We start from the raw sequence: 24352 nt of genomic DNA, 5'->3' as shown, positions 1-24352 counted from the left end.
AGCATGTGAGAGAATGTTAAAGTAGGAAGCAGAGAAGTGTGTATTCAAACTCAGGCTGCCCCACAAGAGAGGAGAAACTGAGAGGCAGGGGGTTCTAGTGGGGAAGCCGGAAAGAGAAAGCGTTCCAAGTGGTAATCTTTCCTTTTGCTTTTAATGTGTCTTCTAGGCCACTCTAAGAATGCTCGTGTTTCCAACTCTGTACAATTTGGTCATAATCAAACTGGCCGTGCCCCACCCGGCACCCCCCAACACACACACACACACACACACACACACACACTTTGGGGCATGTTTCACCACGCAATTTTTCAGTGCCTAACACAGTGCTAGACACTGCTATGGATCCACAAGGCAGGTAGCTAAAAGCATGGTCTTATCACTGGCCCAGGATCAGCGTAATTCTCCCCGACCCAGAGCAATTTTTAGGTTGGCAAATTCTTTCATGATCTAGAAACAAGAGAAACTTTAATACAAGGCTCTGTTATCAAGGCACTCAGTTCCTGCTCTTCCTCTTCTTCCTCCCCTTTGCTCTCATTATGCTAATTTCTTATGATTTTAAATTATGTTTAATATATTTCCTACTAAGTATGATTAAGAAGTTGAATACGGGCTTCAAATATCTTGAATACAAGATATTCAAATATCTTGAATACAACATATTTTTATAACATCTGATGTTCAAATTTGGCCCAAATTTTACTGCCTGGCTCCATACTGTTCAGAAAAGTAGAACACATCATTCTTTATGCCACACAGTCATCACCATCATTATTAAAGTTCACTGAGAAGGTAACATATGTTTTACAGATACTAATACAATCCTCGCAACAACGCTTTAGGTAACTACTATTATTCCATTCTACACATTGGGCCGTAAACTGAGGCACTGAAGCAAGATAAATTGCCCAAGATTACGTATCTATTATGAATCTGCTGTGGTACCAGGATTCATCACAGACCTTGTGACTCCAGAGTTAAACACATGGAGTTGAACACATCATTATGACTTTACTCAATGTATAATAGAAATAAGTTCCCTTACTAACCGAGTGATCACTGAAGCAATTTACAGAAATATACAAACAAAAAATTATGCACACATTCAGACACAGTGAGAGAGAACAACTTCTAAAAATAGGGGATGTTGAAACTAGTTTTGATTCAGAACCAATTTTATATTTTTTCAATTACCCCACTGTCTGTGATCATCTAGCATCCGTGTAAAACAACTACCACAGGTACCACTGTGAAAGATGTTATTCAAATGCTTGAGTGGGTACATAATGTTCTCAGTGTTTACTTAAGTATTTGATTCCATAATTACAATCTCCCCTGTTAATATTTCACCTTTAGTGTTCTTTATAGGGGCACATTTATTGCTTGAGTACTTCTAATGCTAGTTAGGAAAAATATATATTGCAGGTAACTCAAAGTGGCTTCGTATGTGCATATTGCTTCAGAAGCATCAAATGCCCGTATATGCTGGTGGGAAACACACCTGGGATTTATTGACAATTCATTATGTTCAGGTAACTGCAGTCCTATATGTGGTTTTTTTGTTGCTGATATATACTTTAAAGCTAAAATAAAATCTGTTTACTATTAACAACATGGTTAAATGAATGAATGAATATGATTTGTTGTACTTTCTAAGAGAATCAACCAAGCCGTTACAAATAAAAAAAGCAAAGACAATAATTATTTCTAATGTTTGTAATCAGGTAATAAAATACATCACTGTAACTGAAATAAAGTACAAAGATAACACATTTTTATCTCTAATGTCTCTGTTGGCTACTCCATGACCAAATTAAAATTTCTGGAAAGTTCCTATCTACATAAGAGGTGTTTGCTCTTGGCTTTTTCTTTTTCTTTGCTGTGTTTTGTTTCTAAACTTCCTAGTAATCTAGAGACAGGCAATACATAGGCGGCAGTAAAAGATTTACTAGTGAAAGATAATTGCCAGGGTTGAACTACCTAGAATACAGGAGTTGGGTTGATTCCCATACTGGGTCTCTGGGGTCAGGAGTTCCACAGAATAGATTATCTAAAATAAAAGTCTCTAGAGCATTCTTGCTGGCGATAGTTGAACAACATGGCTTTGAGAAGCTTTTGAAAGTTTTTTTTTTTTTTTTTGACTTTGAAAATACACAGTTCTAACAAATTGGGCAAGTTATCTAATTTGTTAAATCCTCAGACTTTTAAATTTTTTTTAGTTTTTTCATGTATACAATGGTGGTAAAACTGAAGGGCAGGTATAAGAATTAACTGAGATCATACATGTTAAACACCTAGCATATATCTTAGAAATTGGGGGTGGGGGGGGTGGTACTGTAGTGAAAATCTCAAGCCTTGGCTTTCAGTGTTTGAGCCCAAATTCTTGCTCTGGTCTTTACTGTGTGACTTGAGGACTATATAGCACTTACAACGCTCAGTTGACACTCAACGGCATCATGACTTCTCCACATTCTACTCATGATCAGCAATTTTATTCCACTTTTACTACTCTCCCCAACTCTTCCCTTGCTCTCCCTTTCCAGAAAAGTAACAAAAATATACAGGCTGATACCTGCGATATTGCCTTATTCCTCTTGAAACAGCCCAACCCTGACAGTTGTGCCTTATCAACAGAAGTTGTGCAACTTTAATGTCTTCCAATTAGTTCTCCTCTAAATAGCCAGATGTTTTATTTGGCGTCACCACTGGACAGATCAACTGAAAACAGTAAATTCAATCCAAATTCATGGCCTAGGGAACATCATGTGACTTTCAATTAGGAAACCAGTGCTAACTTATAAAGAAATGGCTAACTACTGAATACTGTTTGACAATCCATTTTTAAAAACAAATCCTTCCAAATCTATCCATTTCAGCTTCAGATTTTATTGTCAGAGACAATATTCTTACAGATAACCTCAAAAAAGAAAAAAACTAGCTCTGGTATCTATTTACTCAGAGAAGTGAAATGGTGCATGTAACATCTCTGTTACACAGAACCCAACAGTGACTGACGTTAGCCCTTAAATTTGTCTGTCGTTCACTTTGACTGCAAAGTGACCCATGCTAATTCATGTTAGTTTATATCAGATAACACCCTTCAGTTTTCAACTAACACCGAAAAATGAACACATTCTGGTTAAATAAGGAAAACCCAAATTTTCCAAACACCAAAGCAAGAGTTAGTCCACAAATGTCCAGAGTTACATAAGTTTACAGAGAACAAGATACCAAATGGCAACCCCTAGATTTCTCCATTACTTGGGCTCCCTTCCCTCATACTTAGTGGAAAAAGTATAAGCTTTGATTCAGTTCATATAAGCACAAATCCCAGCTCTATTACTTAATACTTGCTTAGTCTTTGGCAAAATAGTAAATCTCTCTGTACCTCAGATTCTTCATCTAACAAAATGGAAATGGCAATCATAGTAACCTCCCAAGATAATTGTTAAGAGAGGATTAAATACAATAATACATGTAACACTCTTTAAAGAATGATTGGGATACAGTAAGTGCTCAAGAGATTTTAGTTATTAATATCCTCAATAATAATAATAGTACTTTAAAAACCTCATGCATTCTACTCACCACAGAAACATCCCTAGCTGATAAGAATAAGAGTAATTTATTAAACCACTGGCGTATATCAACAACTTAATTATTAGTATCACCTAACCAAGAGCCAGGTTTTATGTCTGTATCCTAAAATTGCAACGGAGAGTCAAGAATTAAACGTGTGGCTCAGAAAGATCCCTCTGGCGATATCTGAACACCAAACTGAAATAAATCCAGATATGGGATTATGCCCAGAGTCAGAAGTAAGGGTGTTGAAGACCTACATACAGGCAGTAGCAGCTATTATATGAAGAATCGGAGAGACATGAGATGTATGAAGAAGGTGGAAACTACATAAAAAGACCACTGGTGTAACATGGGTGGTACCAAATAAATTAAACTCTATCAAGTTTTTTTTCTTTTTAAACTTCCTAGAGCAGGGACCCATTTATGTTTCTCTAGTATATACCTCATACAACAAGTATTATTAAGCCAAAGTTTATCTCAACTTCAACTTTTTTTTTAAATAATTATGTCTCATCGTGGAAGATAAAAAGAATGCATACAACTGGTAAAATATGATTAGATTCATTAATATGTCAGACTAAACTATCCATATGTTAATCAATATATTTATGTTAATTGCTAATTTTCATGTCTCGCAACAAAGGTGCAAATTGTGGCATCATCTGACCTTCAAAGAACACATGATACCAGGGGATTTTTTTTTCTTACTAAGTTGTGCAACTGCTAAAATTAATTGCACCCCAGGGCTATTATATTATGCATGAATTGTCACCCAAATGAATGACAATGTTTGAGAGGGAGTGAAAGAATAGGGATTTACGTGCGTTCTCAGTGAAGCTGCCAGCTACATGACAGCTGACATGATACCCAATTATAAGATCACTAATTAAGGCTATCAAACAAGTTCGTGCATTTTTGCCCATCACTACGATTTTCCATCTCGTCCTTTGAATTTTCTTTCAGTAAATGGGGAAAAAACCTTTTCAGAGTAGTTTTTTTCTGGCCTTCTGAAACTAGGATTTATCCATTTTGATATGTCATAAAATATGGTAATTTTCCTGTGCCCAATTCTAACATGTCACAAAAGAGCAACAATATGGGTTGATGTTATTTTTCTTATCTCAGCACTCAAAAACAGCTAATAAAGTCAGGTCTAGGGTTCTCCTCTTAAGACTGAGCAATACCAGTGAAATCTTAGGAGTTTCATTTCATGGGGAATGCAGGACATGTCATAGAGAAGAGAGCCTTAAAGATATACAATTCATTCTTTTCTTTATTGGAAAGGAATTTTAGCCAGTTAAAAGCATAGCTTATATCACTTCTTATAACACTTCCTTATTCACAAATAAGATGAACGTGGCTCAAATTTCTCCATATATGAAGTGGAGCCACCTTTCATTCCATGAGGTAATCAATAAACGTCTTGATCCTTTCAATGAAATTCTTAGAAATGCATGTATGTGTAGACATATACAATATTGTACTCATTTTATTATGTATTATTTAGTTAATATGTAATAATTGTATTACTTTATTATGTATTATTTAATACATATACTAAAAATATATGCAGATATATGCATACTGTTTCGTATATACTTAGTGTTTATATGCATGCATGTCTGTCTGTTCCAGGTTTAACCTAAGGGACATAAAAATTTGTTTAATATTACCTTGCACAATAAAAGTTAGCAACACTCATACGCAACACACGAAGGTGCACACATACTCACACACAGCACCTATTTAACATATTTAGGGAGTGATGTCAGCACCATGGGAGCATAAGACATCCCTCCTTTTTGTCTCCACTTTTTAGCAACTAGTTTGACATCCATTCATGAACAAGAGAAGCTCTGCGTGAGTTGTGGGATCCAGTATCACACGCCACGGAAATCAGGAGGAGTCCCAATCACCTATGCAATGAGTAACAGGCAGACAGACATTGATATTGCTATGGAACCAGCAGGAGCTTGCAAACTGATCACAGCCCCTCTCAACCTCGGCCAGGAAAACCAGGAGAGTGCTGACTTGAGTAGACACCCACAGATGAGAGCGACTATGTAGAAGTCCAGCCTTCCTGAGGAGAGATTCCAGCATCCCACTTGAGGAAAAAGAAAAGAATACAAGTTTGGATGAACTGGAGAGGGTTAGAGAAACTTTGCCACCACAGTACTTCCCCTGATACCTCAGCACAGCCCTGGACTGAACAAGCTGGTGGAGACCACACCTGAACGAAAAAGAGACCAGTGAATGAGTACCTGGCTACCCACGTTGTGCAGGAAACTGGGCTGAAGAAGCCCACTTCTACCCGCAGCACCCAGAGTACTGATGCAGGACCTCCAGGACTGGGGGCAGGGAGATCAAAAAGGAAGCAGATACAAATATCAAAGGGCATTAGAAGCATATAGTGCCTGCTGACTGCTTTCATGACTCCAGGAGAAATATCACCCAGGAGCCACTAGGAGAACCTCACTCAAGGATCCCCTCACCTGCCACACAGTTACCCTCCCAATGCTCCAAGTGCCAAACTCACACCTCCCCACACTCTGCAGCTGGACCCTGGTGTTCAATTCAGAGCGCAGCTGCAAGAGCAAGGTCCAGTAAACAAGGAGTCCCTTCAAACAAACAAACAAACAAAAAAAAGGCTGGGAATTATGGGCAAGGGATAAACTATAGCCTTTAGCTGTAGCAACACATCCTAGGGAAAAAAAGAGGTTTCCAACAGAAAGACTGGTAAGTTGTAAGAAGCAGAGAAGACAGAAGATTAAGAATTCCGACACAAAAAGGAGTAAAAACTGTAGAGCAGGTGCATCCACACAAGGCTGGAGAGAGCGCTAGATTTAAGCAGAACCAAAGAAGATGAGCTCCCACCAGAAATCAACAAGTAAAGATTTCAGGAGGCGTCTGCTGCTTCATATGTGAAAGCAGCAATGCAAAGCTTCAAGGAACATGAAGAATCAAGGAAACATGTCACCAGCAAAAGATAATAATAATCCTCCATAACGGAATTCAAAAGCATGCAATTTTGCAATATAGCTAAAAAAAAAACCAAAATAGCTCTTTTGAAGAAACTCAATGGACTATAAGAAAACACAGAAACACAGGTCAATGAAATCAGGAAAATTTATGAAAAAAATGAGAAATTTAACAGAGATAAAAATCTTAAAAAAAAGAACCAACAGGAATTCTGAATCTGAAGAATTCAGTAAACAAAATGAAAAATGCATCAGAGTGCGGCTAAAACAGAATAGATCAAACGGAAGACAGAATCAATGATCAGAGAATAAACAAGTACTTTGAAAAAACCCAGAGGTGAACAAAAAAAAGAATGAAAAAGAGCGAAGCCTATGTGATCTAGGGGACACCATCAAGTGTGCAAACATAAGATTAATTGGGATTTGAAAAAGAGAAGGGGGGAGAAGGCAGAAAGTTTAAAAAATGATAGCTGAGAATGTACCAAACCTGGGGAGAGACTAGGACATCTGTGTTCACAAAGCAAACTGATTATCTTAATGAAAAAGACCTTCTCCAAGACACTTTAAAATGGAATTATCAAAAATCAAAGACAAATAAATAATCCTAAAAGCAGCAAAAGAAAAACATGTGGTAACCTACATAGGAATCTTCATTAGTTTATGAGTAAATTTCTCAGCAGAAATTCTACAGGCCAGGAAAGAGTAGAATGACATATTCAAAGCGTTGGAAAAAATTGCCAACCAAGAAGAATACTCTATTTAGCAAAGTTATCCTTCAGTTATAAAGGAGAAAGAAAGACTTTCCTAGACAAACAGAAGGTGAGTGAGTTTATCACCACTAAACCTGCAAGAAAACCTGGAAGGAGTTCCTCAAGCAGAAATGAAAAGGTGCTAATTAGTATCATGAAAACATACACACACAAAAAATACACAAACTGTAAAAGTAAATATACAGTCAGATTTAGAAAACTCTAATTCTGTAATATAAGTATGAATTAACCAGGTAACTATTGGTTGGTAGAAAAGAATATTATAAAAGTAACTATAACCACAATAATTTGTTAATGAATACACAATATTAAAGAGGTAAACTCTGACAACAAATACATTAAAGGGATAAAGTAAAAGGGTAGAGCTTTTGTATACAATCAAAGTTAAGTTGCTATCAGCATAAAATGGCCTGCTTTACCTATAAGACGTTTTTTGTTTTTTGGTTTTTTTTTAAACATATAAATTTTATTGTTTTGTTTGGTTTTGTTTTGTTTGTGGTATGCAGGCCTCTCATTGTTTTGGCCTCTGCCGTTGCGGAGCACAGGCTCCAGATGCACAGGCTCAGCGGCCATGGCTCACGGGCCCAGCCGCTCCGTGGCATGTGGGATCTTCCTGGACTGGGGCATGAACCCGCATCCCCTGCATCGGCAGGCGGACTCTCAACCACTGCGCCACCAGGGAAGACGTTTTATGTAAGCCTTATGTAACCACAAAGCAAAAACCTATAGCGGATTCCCAAAAGATAAAACAGGGGCATTAGAGCATATCACCATGAAAAATCACCCACTTACAAAGGTAGGAAGAAAGAAAGGATAGAAGAAACTGATAATGCAAAACAGCCAGAAAGCAATTATACAACAGCATTAGTAATTCTTTGTATATCAATAATTACTCTCAATATAAATGGATTCAACTCACCAATCAAAACACACAGAATGGCTACGTAGACAAAAAAACAAAACCCAACTATATGCTGCCTACAAGAGACTCACTTCAGCTTTAAGGGCACATATAGGCTCAAAGCAAAGGGATGGAAAAGATAATCCACGCAAGTGTAAATCATAAAGGCAGGGCTAGTTATACTTACGACAAAATAAACTTTAAGCCCCAAATAGTAAAGAGACAAAGAAGGTTCTTATACAATGATTAAGGGGTCAATTCATCAAGAAGATACAGCAATCATAAATATACATGTACCCAACATCAAAGCACTTGAATATATTAAGCAAATACTAACCAATCTCAAGGGAGAAATAGACCATAATACAATAATAGTAGGGGACCTCAATATCTCACTTTCAACGATCGATAGATAATCCAGACCCCAAATCCATAAGAAAACTTAAATTACACATTAGACCAGATGTACTTAACAGAAATTTACAGAAAATGATATCTAAGAGCAGCAGAAGACACATTCTTCTCAAGTATACATGAAACATTCTCCAGAAAAGATCATATGTTAGGCAACAGAACAAGTATTGAAGGACACAGCAAACATCAGAACGGAAACAAATAAAATTGAGACCATAAAAACAGTAAGACAAAAAAATTAAGAGCTACATTTTTGAAAAGATACACATAATTGACAAACCTTTAACTAGACTACCTAAGGAAAAAGAAACAATCAAATAAATCAGAAATGAAAGAGAAGACATTATAACTCATACTACAGAAATACAAAGGGTCATAAGACACTACTATGAATAATCATATGCCAACGAATTAAATCAACTAGGAGATATGGATAAACGCCTAGAAACATATAAACTACCAAGAATGAATCATTAAGAAATAGGAAATCAGAACAAACCAATGAGTGACGAGATTTAATCAGCAATACAAACCTACCAATACAGCAAAGCCCAGTTTCAAATGGGCTTTTCACTAGTGAATTCCACCAAACTTTTAAGGAATAATGAATGCCAATCCTTCTCAAACTCTTTCAAAAAACTGAAGAGGAGGAAATACCCCCAAACTCATTTTACAAGGCCAATAGTACACTGATAACAAAGCAAGATAATGAATACTACAAGAAAATGACAGACCAATATCCCTGATGAATACAGATGCAAAATTTCAACAAAATGCTAACAAACCAAATTCAGCAGCACATTAAAAGGATCATATACCATAATCAAGTAAAATTTATCCCTGCAATATAAGGGTGGTTAACATATGCAAATCAATAAATGTGATACACCACATTAACAGAATGAAAGATAAAAATCATATGATCATCTCAATAGATGTGGAAAAATAATTTGACAAAATACAACATCCTTTCATGATAAAAAACCCTCAACAAATTGGGTATAGAAGGAATATAATTCATTATAATAAAGGCAATACACAACAAACCCACAGCTAATATCATACTCAATATCAATAGTGAAATGTCAAAAAACTGTCCTCTAAGATCAGGGAGAAGACAAGGGTGCCCACTCTAAGCACTCTTATTCAACATAGTACTGGAAGTCCTAACTAGAGAAATCAGGCAAGCAAAGGAAATAAAATGCATCCAAGTTGTAAACAAAGAAGTAAAATTGTCATTATTTGTAAATGACATGATCTCACATAGAGAAAACCCAAAAGACCTAACCAAAAAACTGTTGGAACTCATCAACGAATTCAGTTAAGTCACAGAAATTAAATTCAACATACAAAAGTTGGTTGTGTTTCTATACACTGACAATGAAATATCTGAAAAAGAAAAAAGGACTATCCCATTCATAACAGAATCAAAATCAGTAAGGTACTTAAGAATAAATTTAACAAAGGAAGTGAGAGAGATATTACAATGCAAACTACAGCTCTTTGATGAAATAAATTAAGGAAGATACAAATGGAAAGATGTCTCATGTTCATGGATTAGAAGGATTATTATTATTAAAATGGCCATCTATAGATTCAATGTAATCCCTCCCTATCAAGATTCCAATGGTATTTTTCACAGAAATAGAAAACAAAATCGTAACACTTGTATAGAACCACAAAAGACCTTACAGAGCCAAAACAATCATAAGAACAAAGCCAGAGGCATCACACTTCACAATTTCAAACTATACTCCAAAGCTACAGTAATTAAAACAGTTTAGTATTAGCATAAAAACAGACACACAGACCAATGAAACAGAGAGTCCAGAAATAAATGCCTGTATTATACAATCAACTAGTTTTTGACAAGGGAACCAAGAATATACAATAAGGAAGGTCTCTTCAATAAACAGTGTTAGGAAAACTGTATAACCACATGCAGAAAAGTAAAATTGGACCCCTATCTTACACCACTCACAAAAATTGACTCAAAATGGACTTAAATGCAGGATCTGCTACTATAAAACTCCTAGAAGAAAACACAGGAAAAAAGCTCTTTGATACAGCACTAATTTTTTAGGTATGATTCCAAAAGCACAAGCAATGAAAGCAAAATCAACAAATGGGACTACATGAAACTAAAAGCTTCTGCACAGCAAAACAAATAATCACGAAAAAATAAAATAAAAAAAGAAGAAAAGGCAACCTATGAAATGGAAGAAAATATTTGCAAACCCTATATCAGATAAGTAGTTAATATCTAAAATTTAGAAAGAACTCATTCAACTCAATTACTAAAAACCCCAAACAATCCAATTAAAAAATAGACAAAGGATCTGAATTGACATATTCCAAAGACATACAAATGGCTAACAGGTACATGAAAAGATGCTCAACATCACCAATCATCAGGGAAATTCAAATCAAAACACAATGAGTTATCACCTCACACCTGTTAGAATGGCTAGCATCAAGACGACAAGAGATAACAAGTGTTGGTAAAAGTGTGCAGAAAAGGGGACTTCGGACAGTCTTGGTGGAAATCTAAATTAGTTCAGCCACTATGGGAAACAGTATGGAGGTTTCTCAAGAAATTAAAAATAGAACCACCATATGATCTAGCAGTCCCACTCCTGGATCTATATCCAAAGGAAATAAAGACAGGATATTGAAAAGATATCTGCATATCCTTGTTTACAGCAGCATTATTCACAATAGCCAAAATATGGAAACAACCCAAGTGTCCATCAACTGATGAACGGACAAAAAGATGGGATCATACATATAATTCAACCATGAGAAAGAACAACCTACCATTTGCAGCAACATGGATGGACCTTGAGGGCTTTATGCTAAGGGAGATAACTTAGAAAAAGACAAATACCGTAGTGCTATCACTTATATGTGGAATTTTAAAACATCAAACTCATAGAAACAGGGTAGAATGGTGGTTACTAAAGGCTGGGGAATGGAAGAATTGGGAGGTGTTGTCTAAGGTTACAAACTTGCAATTAGATAAATAAGTTCTGGAGATCGAATACACAGTACAGTGAGTATAGTCAACAATACTGTATTATAAACCTCATAGCTGTTCAGAGACTAGATCTTAACTATTCTCATCACAAAAAATGGATGATAATTATGTGACGTGGTAGACGTGTTAGCTGACACTACAGTGGTAATCATATCGCAATAGATAAATGTACCAAATCAACACATTGTACACAATGTACCCCTTAAACTTATACAATACTATATGTCAATTATATCTCAAAAATAACTATATTGTTATATATTGTATTTTTCTGAATTTCATTGGAAAATGATAATCATATTTACCTCTAGGATTAGATCTCATGTTCAAACCGGATTTGTACTTTGTTTCTCTAATTAAAAAACTGCTTTCATTTTTCTTGCATTAATTCCATACATCCTAAACTAGAGCCCAGTGATTATTCAAAACAATGTAATTGGTATCTTTTAGTGGACTGCTAGGTCATTTCTTGCCCAGACTCCTTAAAATATGATGAGAGGAGGAGGAAAGTGGGTATGGAAAGAGCAGAAATTCCAAGGTATAGAAAGGAGATGGACCGCTAGGGAAGCCCTGAACACCTGCATTACAACAGAGGATGGATTAACATTTGTCTACCAATGACTTGCAAGCAATGCTGCTGTTAACGGTTGGATTCTTGCCTTGTTCTCCAAATAGACCCTGTTTTTGATTTTGGCACCCCAGCTCATGACAGAAATCAACCACATTGCTTCAACCAGACTAACTGCCTACCTGACCCACAAAATCGTGAGAAATAACAAATGCCTATTATAAGTCACTGAGTTTGGAGGTGGCTGGATAAGCAGCAGGTGATAACTGACACACTGCATTAATCCACTGCGATTATGAGCTGATTCAACAACTAGGTTTTCCTTTCCTGACAAATATGACCAGTAACACAACTGACTCAGTAGTGTCACACCCCATGGCTGAGAATTACCGGCCTAAGTGACAGGCAATTAAATACTATAACTGAAAGTACTGTTGGTAGATTTTAATTTCAGTGGTTTAAAAACTGTTCTGGGGACGTCCTGGTTTTCAGGAAAAGCTTCAAAGGCTGTGTTGAAAGAAAGGCCAGTATTTCGCTCTGGTTTTAGTGGACCACATGTGTTAAATATAGGGCTTTCATTTCAGAAAAGTTTTCATTTCATAAAAAGGCCCACCTGAAAATAAACTTTCCTAAAAATGTGAAAGTCACTAAAATTGTCCAACTGCATTAGAATTATTAAGCCAACACCCAGAGAAGTAAGGTGGTTTGTTCAAGTTCATGAACTTGAAAGTGGGGCTGAGAGAGAAGGAATCCAAGCTCCTTTCTCTACCCACCTGACCCAGGGTTTTGTCTCCTGCAACATCCTGAGATTTTTAGTTTGCAGGAGGAGGCCTCTGCAGCCCCAGAGGGCCAAGAAATGTCTTAGCATGTGTGCTTTGATTTTTTTTTTTTAATATTCAAATATTTACTAAACAACAGTCACTGTCACCTACATGCAGTTCCTACCTTAGGCATGTTTCCCTCTGAAGGAGGAAGCCAACCTAGACTTATAAAATAGCAGGTCTGGGGTAGCATTTTTACAAAGCTCTAAGTCTCATTAGCTACTGTGTATTTAAAACTTGATTCTCTCTCCCTCTTCTTTTTTCAAAAAAAAAAAATTCAATTCTTTAGATCTTATGTTACGTATATACACAGCTTTTAATATTGAGTGTTTGCTTTTGGGTAATCCAATAGAAAGATCAGGAACTTTAGCCCCAATATAAGCTATCATTTTATTGGATTGCCCACACACTAACGTACAGTTTGAGTATTGTAAATGAGTTCCATTCATTTTGCAAACCAAGAACAAGTCAACAGTGTGTGCTTACAAGGTCAGGATTAATGAGCGCACTGTATTTTTCTCTTTCTTCCATTCCGCAGCAAGCAGTGAGCTCTCAGAATATGTGCAAGGAAATAAATCTTTAGTATATAGTAAAATCACATATATAAATAAAAATCCTTCTTCTTGCATAAGGACACTTCTGTCTCAGGGTAAATCCCAAATGTGGTTTAACCAATGTACATCTTTATCAAGCAGTCTTTACTAAAAGTTACCATGCCTGTTTCCCTAAGCAGGATAAATGAATATGCTTATGAATAGCAACTATTTACAAACAAGTTATCACATTTATCAAGTCAAAAGAAGCATAATAAAAAGCTTGCCAGAAACCATCACAGATAGAACTGGGCCAGCTTTTTAAGCATCATACAGTAAGTCACTTGGCTACATCAGAATTGTTAATAAAGAGCTCACAATATTTTAGATACATTTTGGGCAGTATGCTCCTCTTTGGTGCCGATGGGGACCTCACACATTTCACACTTAATGAAATTGATGTAAAATTACAGCACAACTAAAAATAATCACATTCCTGTCTTGGAGGAAGAAATTGTAAAAAAAAAAAAAAAAAAAAAAAAAAAAGGGTTACTGTTTTGATTAGGGTTCAAATACCATTGTGGGACTCATGTGCCGGGCACTTTCACTACATTTGATCACTTAATCCTCTTGAGTAGTCTGACAAGGCAAACATTATCATCACCTCCTTTCCACAGAAAAGAAAACTGAGAGTCAAAAATATATATGAAAAAATAGTAACTTTGTAATAGAGAGGATACTTAGATACTATCTATGACCTCCCCACCCCCAAAAGATATCTACATCCTAACCATTAGAACCTGTGAATATGTAATATTACATGGCAAAGGGGAATTAAGGTTGCTAATCAATTGACCTTAAAATAGATAGATTATCCTAGATCAACCAACGGGCCTGATGTAATCACAAGGGTCCATTAAAAGAGGAAGGGAAAGTATTGACAGAAGAAGATGTTAGCCCAAGGGAGAGTTGAAGATGCTGATATGATGGCTCTGAAGACAGAGGAAGACAAACCAAGGCGTGCAGCAGCCTCTAGAAACTAGAAAAGGAGCAAGGAGGCAGACTCTTTTCTAAAGCCTCCAGAGAGAAAGGCAGCCCTGCCAAGAGCTTGATTTTAGCCCAATGATACCCATGTTGTACTTCTAACCTATAGAACTGTCAGAAAATAAGTCTGTGTTGTTTTAAGGTTTTAAGACACTAAGTTTGTGCTAATTTGTTACAGCAGAAATAGGAAACTAATACACCATCATAACCAAGTGCCAAGTTTCACATCACCAGTGATGTCATGCTACGTCATGTGCCCCTGATACAACATAATGAGGAGGACATGTCATCACTGTGATATCCTTCCCCCAAACTCATCACCCCAGTCAAATCACGAAAAGACATCAAATAAACCCAAATAGAGGGACGTTCTAGAAAATACTTCGAGTGTACTCTTCAAACTGTTCAAGGTCATGAAAAACTAGGAGAGACTGAGAAGCTGCAACAGACCTGAGGAGTGTAAGCGGATGACTAAATGCGATGCTGCATCCTTGACTGGATGTTGGAGCAGAGAAGGGACATTTGCGGAAAAGGCAGTGAAATGTGAAGAAAGTCTCTCGTTTAGTTAATAGTATTGTGGCAAAGTTAATTTCTTAGTTTTGACAATTTACCATGGTTAGGTTACCATGAGGAAAAGCAGGGTAAAAAGGAGGTGGGAACTCTGTACCTTGTAACATTCTGTAAACCAAAAATTATTCCAAACTAAAGTCGATTAGAAATATAGTTATATTTTATACATGTAGGTATTATGGATATTTATATATTATTTATGATATATTTATATATAGACCATATATTACATATAATGTGTATAATATACACCAAAGACACATGCCTTACAGAATCAACTTCAGAATCCGTATCTTCTAAGTTCTGTTTCCTCATTCCCTCCCCAAGTATCCTTTTCTGTCTTCAGTCTCAAAATCCACTCAGAGTGAACTTGCCTGACCTATCTATACCATTAATTCAGTTAAAGTCAAAATTATCTGGAATAAAGCACAAGGTTCAATTAGTTCCTTAAAATTAGTAAGTGAATGGTTAAAAAAAAATCTTAGAATTTTGTGGATTAAGGAACATCTCTACAACTAGCTTTTTCTCAGTTTCTCACTTCTTTCCTGCTTAGTCACAACTACTTTTGTGGGATTTTATTTTGAATCAGGAATAATCTATCTAGTGTAGTTTCTGGTATTGATGTCGGCTTAAAACTCTAGGTGTCCTGAAGCAAGTGTTAATGATAAAGACATCTTATCACATCATTGGGATTAAGTGGGGAATGATAACCATAATAATAGTGAGCACTCACTGAGCTTACTATGATCCAGCCTTTAAATGTATTTATCTCATTTAATCCACAAAACCTTATGAAGTGGGGCTATCTTTACTCATTTCCAAATGAGGAAACTGAGACACAGATCAATTAAGCAACTTGTTACATGCCCAATAAGTGGTGGAGGAGGTTTTCAAACCTCACCAGTCTGATTCCAGGATTTAGTATCCGACAATAACTACACAAATTTGGGGGTGGGGCTTCCCTGGTGGCGCAGTGGTTAAGAATCCGCCTGCCAATGCGGGGAACACGGGTTTGAGCCCTGGTCCGGGAAGATCCCACATGCCTTGGAGCAACTAAGCCCGTGCACCACAACTACTGAGACTGCGCTCTAGAGCCCGCGAGCCACAACTACTGAGCCTGCATGCCACAACTACTGAAGCCCGCGCGCCTAGAGCCTGTGCTCTGCACGCAACAAGAGAAGCCACAATGAGAAGCCCGCGCAATGCAACGAAGAGTAGCCCCCGCTCGCCGCAACTAGAGAAAGCCCTGTGCACAGCAACGAAGACCCAACGCAGCCAAAATAAATAAATTTAAAAAAAAAATTGGGGGGTGAAGAGTAGGGTTTAGTACATCCTTATTTTATATGATGGTATTAAGAGCTAACATTTCTAACGTTTATTAAAACATCACCTCATTTACACCTCACAACCAAGCCTATGAGGGTGGTACGTACTATCACTGTCACAGAGCAGGTTCTTTGGGAAGTAAACTCAGAGTGAGATTAGAACGCAGGAAGTTTATGGGCAAGTGTACCTCAGGACTGTAGGGGAAGGGAAGGAAATGAGATTGGGCACAGGAGGAGCGGGGCTGTGATACAGCCACAGCAAAGTTCCCAGCCATTCCTCCAGGGAGCTCTGGAGCTAAGATGGCCCTGCAGAGTTGTACAAACTGGGACAAATGGCCCAGATGTTTAAACCCCCTCCGCGACCAGTCACTGGATGTGGGCTGCCCTTGGGAAGTGTTGGGGCCTCGGGTGAGAGCAGATGGCAAGTTCCAGAAGGGTGCTCGGCTATGAGTCATCAGCTCCAACACCCCCAGCAGCTAGAAAACAAGCACTTGAGTCCTGGAGTATAGGTGGAGTGCCAGGTGGTGTGCCAGATAGTTACAGATGAAAAGACTGAGGAATAGAGAATAAATTAGTTACCTCAAGTCAAACAAATAGAAAGCAACATAGGTGAGGCAGGACCCCAGCTCTGCTGGACTGCAGCACAAGCCCTAACCAGTATGCTATGCTGCCTCACGGTACACAAGAACGACTGGGAACCAAAGAAAAGGTGAGCTGGAGTGTGGTAGCAACAAATACTTCCAGGTCAATACAACTCTAAGGGAGGCTACCTGATTCAGTCCAGGAACTCAGAGGCCAAGGTCGAATGCTCCCAGAGAAGTGACCGAATAAGGCAAGAATGAATTCAGTGTACATTTTTATTTTAGTTATAGTGATTGTTAGCTATCTTTGTAAAATGATGAAACCAAATTTCTTTCTTAAAAAGAACAAAAAATCAAAATATTTTTTAAAAGTTTACATGCAAAAAACATGAAAGATTAAAAATGGAACTTCAGATGCATTAGTAGTGTAAGAATGCAACTCCCGTACCAGCAATCTCCAACTTTCTGGGAAATTAGGCTTTCTTCAATTAGAACTCACATATGTGTAACTACCTCTGCTCATAGAAGGCAAGGGAATAGAATTCTGTGTACAAACGCATTTGTGAAAATTGCTATGGTGATACATTTTAATATATTTACTCCAGCTCAAATAATTTAATGGTTCACTGTCATGAACAGCCCTCAGAAATGTTTCACTTTTTCGGCTAATTGAACAGTAACTGAATGAACTGTTCGATTAAACTTTTTTCAAAAGTACAGACCTTGGGTTTCCCTGGTGGCGCAGCGGTTGAGAGTCCGCCTGCCAATGCAGGGGACACGGGTTCGTGCCCCGGTCCGGGAAGATCCCACATGCCGTGGAGCGGCTGGGCCCGTGAGCCATGGCCGCTGAGCCTGCGCGTCCGGAGCCTGTGCTCCGCAATGGGAGAGGCCACAACAGTGAGAGGCCCGCGTACCACAAAAAAAAAAAAAAAAAGTACAGACCTTGTCTTATAATGCCTTTGAAAGGCTCTAATTTCCAACGTATCAAAGAGAGAATCTTATTCTTTCCATTCCGCACTTAACAAATGTGAGCAGATTGAGAAGATCTGAAGAGAAGTAACTCCAAACATACATGGGAGGGTAAACAGAAGAATCAGAAGAAGCAAAATGAGAGGATGAAGGATGAGGTGGAGAAGGAAGAGGCAGAGATGGAGGAGCTTGTTGAAGGTTTAACTGTAGAAATGGTAAATAATCATGAGGTCATCAGAAATGGAAAAGCTTTTGGAAACTTTGTGTTCAATGCTCTGATTCATTTATCTCCACACAACTGCCAATAAGTCTCACTCTTCCCACAATTCTACTTTCATCTTGTCCTTAAACATAAAGACGAGAAACTGTCAAATGCCTTTCCTTTCCAAAATCAAGCTATAATATGTCTATAAGAGCATTCCTCCAGATTTTCTCATCCAATAAACATTGCCTAAAAAGGAAATGACTCTGGTCTGGCATTAGTTCCTAAAAAATGTATTCTATGATCACTGCATTCTTTTCTAAGGATTCACGAAATAACTGTTTATTAATCCATTTGAGAACTTGACCAGGGGTGGTGTCATGCTCACATATCAAATCTATACTTCAGAATTATCCTGCTCTTTGATATTTGCAAGATTTCCGTCTTTGGCCCCAGGTTGTCAGTGGTTTCCAGTGGTAAACAGTCCCAATGATAAACAATCATAAAAGCTATTTTTGAATGAATTTTTCACTATATTGTAATATGAGGATTATTCTCTCTAGTTGAAAAAGACATTTGCAAAAGAGCAAAACTTCCATGCACAGAAGTGTTCAAGCAAACACTGGATGATTCCATGTCAGAGAGTTAAGTGCTGCTATTTTCCTTCTGTCATTATGGCTTCTACAGTCCTTCCAATGTGTTGGTACATCTACCACACAAAAGTAATGCATTCATTCAACAAATGGTTCCTGGGAAAAACGATTTGCTTGTTATGTACTAAATACTGAGCTAAACACTGAGGGGACAAAGAAAAATTAGGCAAAATCTGTGCCTGTAAAGTTTACATCCTTCTTAGTATCACCAAAACTCATTTAATTGGAAGACATTAAATAAAAATGTTTTCTGAAAAAATTATTTTTAAATTAAATCAGTAATTTAGAATCAATGATATTCAGTATCACCATTAACACCAAGGACCATATAGGTTCTACTACAGGACATCTCAGCACCCTGAATATGCTAATACACATTGTGAATTTGTAGGAGCAGAACAGAATATATAGTGTTTGCCAAAGTATGACAAGGGGTCCCTGTTTTCCCCTTGAGACCTCTTAAGGGAGTAGGGCTTAGCAGAAAGAAACATTCTTTCCAACCAGGGTGGGAAATAATGGCCCCGAGAACTGTGTCTTTAGCACTGCACTGACTTCCCATTCCAACTTCCCATTCCGCGTCATCACAAAGCAATTCAAAGGCAATTTCAGGGCTTCCCTGGTGGCGCAGTGGTTAAGAATCCGCCTGCCAATGCAGAGGACACGGGTTCGAGCCCTGGTCTGGGAGGATCCCACATGCCACAGAGCAACTGGCCCCGTGAGTCACAATTGCTGAGCCTGCGCATCTGGAGCCTGTGCTGCACAACGGGAGAGGCCGCGATAGCGAGAGGCCCGCGCACCGCGATGAGGAGTGGCCCCCACTTGCCGCAATTAGGGAGAGCCCTCGCACAGAAACGAAGAGCCAACACAGCCAAAAATAAATAAATAAATACATAAAAATTTTTAAAAAAAAGGCAAAATTCCTTAAAAAAAAAAAAAGGCAATTTCAAGACAACTAATGAATAAGTGCGTGACTGAGCAATGCAGACCATATGCGTGAGGGAAATGACATCACCTAACAATCTTGTAGGAGAAATAGAAACTTATTTTTTATTCTAAGTGAGTAGTTTCAGAATGTATTGTATACATATGTACACTGAGTCCCAAATTTAAAGAGTGCCTATGTACAAAATGAATGGAGAATTTTTGCATCTACATGGCCTAATTTTTCCATCATTCAGATGTTTTTTTTTTCTTTAGGAAATCCTTTCGAACTCTTGGGATACACAGTAAAAAAAATTGTACATTTGTTAACCTTACCCCCCTCAAAAAAAAAAAAATCGCAATCTCTGGTTGTAGTATCCAAGAATTTATTTTAAAAAAATTCTAGTGATTCTTATGTGTGCCAAAACTGGAAAGGCACTGAACTAGAGTCCAATCTCTTCCTGCTCTTGTTCCCTAATTTTAAGAAGCATCTCCTTACAGTGCAACATTTTTAATCTCCAGGTCAATGGGATCAAGGGTCACTATAGGTTAACAGGAATCCACAGGGGAATAAGAAGCACTGTTGTGTCAAGGGTGGCAACCTTATTAAAATCCAAACCATTCAATGGGGGAAAAACAAGAAAAAAATTAAAATGGCTAGTTTGGGATTAATTTCCATCTCACTGCAAATTGGAAAAGCTAAGAAATCAGAGGAAGGCAGATAATAAGCTTGAAGACAATGAGATAATATATTTCTAAGCATTTATAATACATATTTATTTCTTAAGAAGTTAAAATAAGTATCTAGAATAGAAAGAAGATTCTGGGAAAATGACTGCCTACGCTTACATTCCTGGCCTCCTTGTCTTCCCCTCAGCTCCCAGTCAAAGAGGCTTAACCAATAAATTAACCTTGATGATAAAAACTCCAGAAAAAAGTACAGTTAGGTATCTCATTGTTGGTAATGCCTGTGACATAATCAAAAGACCAACAGAGCTTAAGGTAAAGGCTTCTGAACTAGGGTTTGGTATGAGACACTGGTAGACTCTGGATTTGGGAAGGGAAGGGGGTTTCTGCTCTTCACTTTCTTCTGAAGGTGGCCTGTTTAGCTTGTAAAAGAAATCTAGAGGAAAGTACACTCAAACTGAACCATTTGTGGTCCATTAGTCAAGAGATGCCACTTCTCTTCTGCTTGGTCCTCAAGAGGCCCAAACTGAGAAGCCCTTCTCCTTCTTCCGCAGTAGAATACTCACAGTTTTTCCTGCCTGATCGTCGCAGAGGTTCTCCAGGATTGCCACAGACCGAGGTCCCAAAATCTGTCTGTGCTGCACTGAAGTTACTTATACCTATGGGCATGCAAAGAAAAATTAACACACCATCAATGTAGGCACCATAAAGACATCCACTGGGAGAAAATATTTATATTCCATGCATAACAAATGTTCTATAAATATTTACATAAATAAATAAATTCCATATATTTATCCCATAAATAACAAAGGTCTAGTATCTAAAATATTTACAAAGCAATACAAATCATAAAGGAAAAGTTAAATGACCCAACAGAAAACACGGTCAAAGAATATGAAAATGCCCTACAGAAACACTCATCCCGGAAAAACTCCTGCACATATATAAAAGGAGTCATGTATAGACATATGGATTTCAAAATTACAGAAAAATGGGAACCCATTTTTTAATTATTGTTTATTCATATCCATGGTTATTCGTGTAGCTGAATACAAAACTAAAATGAATTAAATAGAAAGAGATTTGCTTCCAAATGAAACAAATGTTTCATTTGTAAAACTAAAAAAAAAAAAAAAAAAAGCTAAAAATTATGATTTCAGTCATGTGTTCACAGATGATTATGCTATTTTTTCTATTGTTCTAAATGCTGAAAATATGTTTTTTAATGCAAGAAGGATATAAAAAGATCTTAGCTTAGATGAGCAACAACTCAAGTTTTCAATTTAGAAGAAAATCACCAAATCCCTGTTATGATAAATAGAAGAGACACATATAGATAAAACTGATGAAATAGCTCTAAGAATAAAGACAAAATTTTATAAGCTTTCAAAGAATAGATGAAAACAAAGAAGAGAGAGACTAGAAACAGATTTCTAATCTTCAACTCTAGGCGGCAAAATCTATACATTTATAATCTGTTGTCAGGAAATAACTGTGATTTCAAAATCCTATTCGTAGCAAAGATATAATTTTTATATGAAAACAAAACAACTTCCGGTTTCCTATTCCACATATAAGGAGCCTGTAAGACGCCATTCCGTCCCAGCGAGTAAAAAGCTGAACGCTTAAAAAATCAACAGCTCAGGCTTCCCTGGTGGCGCAGTGGTTGGGAGTCCGCCTGCCGATGCAGGGGACACGGGTTCGTGCCCTGGTCCGGGAGGATCCCGCATGCTGTGGAGCGGCTAGGCCCGTGAGCCATGGCCGCTGAGCCTGCGCCTTTGCAGCCTGTGCTCCACAACGGGAGGGGCCACAGCAGTGAGAGGCCCGCATACCGCAAAAAAAAAAAAAAAAAAATCAACAGCTCTTCTTATACCCGTAGGAGAGAGGAGGGCACTGGGCCAACCACTGGCCCGAAGACTGGAGAGAGGGACAGGGGGATACAGGGAGTCCAGGTCCACTGGGCAGAGACTCACCAGTGGAAACCACGCCAGGAACCAATGCTGGGAAGGAAAACTTGAACTCCGATGAATTGATGGCAGTTCAGTGTGGACAACTCTGAGAGTTAAAAATTCCAGGGGAACTCGGTTATAAGGAGCCCCACAATATTGTGAGAGTTACCAGGAGCTTGACAAGCCTCCCACAGTAACCAGAGGAGAAAACTCCCCTCACGCACTGGGCAGGGGGAGGGGAAATGGAACCACGTTTAAATACGTCAGAACACGTTGTTCTTAACAAGGCCTGCACTCAGGAGAAACTAGTTAACCAGAGCCCGAGTTGCTGGCATTTAATCAGAGCCTAACTGACCTGGGAGAAGGGAATATCCAACACCAGCTCCCTTTAGCCTTCGGGTGGGGAGAAAGGAAATACCCAACTCTACCTACTCTAGCCATCCTGTCCCACCTAAGGAGAGAAAAAAACACTGAGAAGCACTGGTGAAGTTCACAGCTGAAAGGTACAGGCTCACTAAGAGTGACACCTGATCACAGGATTAGAGGACACTTCCCCTCTCCCCACACCCCACTGCCACATTACTAACAGCCTACTTAACAGCTGTCCCTTTTACCCAATACATCAGCTGCAGCTATCACGAAAGCAAAAGAAAGACATTTTCTGCCATGCAGCAAATAACGTATATACCTTCTATAATCATCCATACACTCTTTGAGGAAAATACTAGACATGCTCCTACCAAACGACAATTTAATGAGGACACCGTCAACAAAACGAAGGAAAACAAAATTCCAATGAGTGGCAAGAAATGATTTTTAAATACATAAATATGTATGTAAATACTCAAACTTCTGTGACTAGGTATTATGATTAAAGTATTAAGCAATGATTTTTAAAACAAAGATATTACTATAGTTCATAAATAAAAATTCTAAACTGCTTAAATCCAGCAGTTGGAGAAGTAAATGCATTCCAAACATTTTCTGCGGTAGAGATTTTGGGAAACCAGTTATGTGAAATGTTCTGTGCAGGTTTAGACATTATTTAATTTACTCTGATATAGATATATCTTTACATAGATGGTTACAACAGGAATGTAAGCAGTAATAGGATAAGAAATGCAGTAGTACTGTATTTCCAATTTAAAGTAGGGAGTAAAAGAGGAACAGAAAGACATTTAATCAAGTCAGCATAGAAAAAACAAATTGGAAATCGGGGGAAAGGAAACAAATGTACTCAATAATTAATATAAAGTATGGTGAAAATATTAATATTTATTTAATTACAATAAATGTGAAGGATTGAAATTATTTATTCAAAGGCGAATACTATCAGACTGAATGAAATAAGGAACTCCAGGGACATGCCATTTACAAATGGTACATGTAAAACAAAATCTCAAAGACAAATTGAAAACAAAGGAATGACAAAATCACAGAATTACAAACAAAAGTAAAGTAGCATGGCTATACTAACATCGGATAGAGGGCAATTCAAGGTCAAAGGCAGGAAAAAAGACTAATCAAACTGAATGGGTACTGCACACTTGCTATTTAGATTAAACCACAAAAAAACTGTCATTTTTAGGTCACAAGTAGTCAAATATTGGCAATTTCAAAAGCGTCAACATATAACTATTAAAAGTCTTTAAAAAGTAATCAACACATCACTTTATTATAATTCTAGTAAAGCAAAGATTATTCAACATTGGGAAATGTTTAAAATTGTCAAGAAAAAAAAGTAAACTCATGAGACTATATTGATAAATGCCAAAACATATTTGCTAAAGTTCATCAACCATTTCTAACAAAGTTCCTAAGAAAAACAGGACTAGGAAAAAAGAAAA

At 37.6% G+C, this 24352-nt stretch overlaps 1 long non-coding RNA gene across 1 annotated transcript in view; it reads right to left on the bottom strand.

Annotated features, from left to right (window-relative positions):
• Nucleotides 1-21180, bottom strand: part of LOC114901266 — a 73321-nt gene extending 52141 nt beyond the window's left edge. The window contains exon 1 of the long non-coding RNA XR_003795093.1: nt 21120-21180. This is a non-coding gene — a long non-coding RNA (uncharacterized LOC114901266). The remainder of the gene's footprint in view (nt 1-21119) is intronic.
• Nucleotides 21181-24352: the final 3172 nt, after the last annotated feature.

Source organism: Monodon monoceros, unplaced genomic scaffold (assembly GCF_005190385.1).
Source record: "Monodon monoceros isolate NGI ecotype Baffin Bay Population unplaced genomic scaffold, NGI_Narwhal_1 Super_Scaffold_2, whole genome shotgun sequence".
Classification (NCBI taxonomy): Eukaryota; Metazoa; Chordata; class Mammalia; order Artiodactyla; family Monodontidae; genus Monodon; species Monodon monoceros.
Note: the sequence above shows the minus strand (reverse complement) of the source record. Positions and strands in the feature narration are given on the sequence as shown.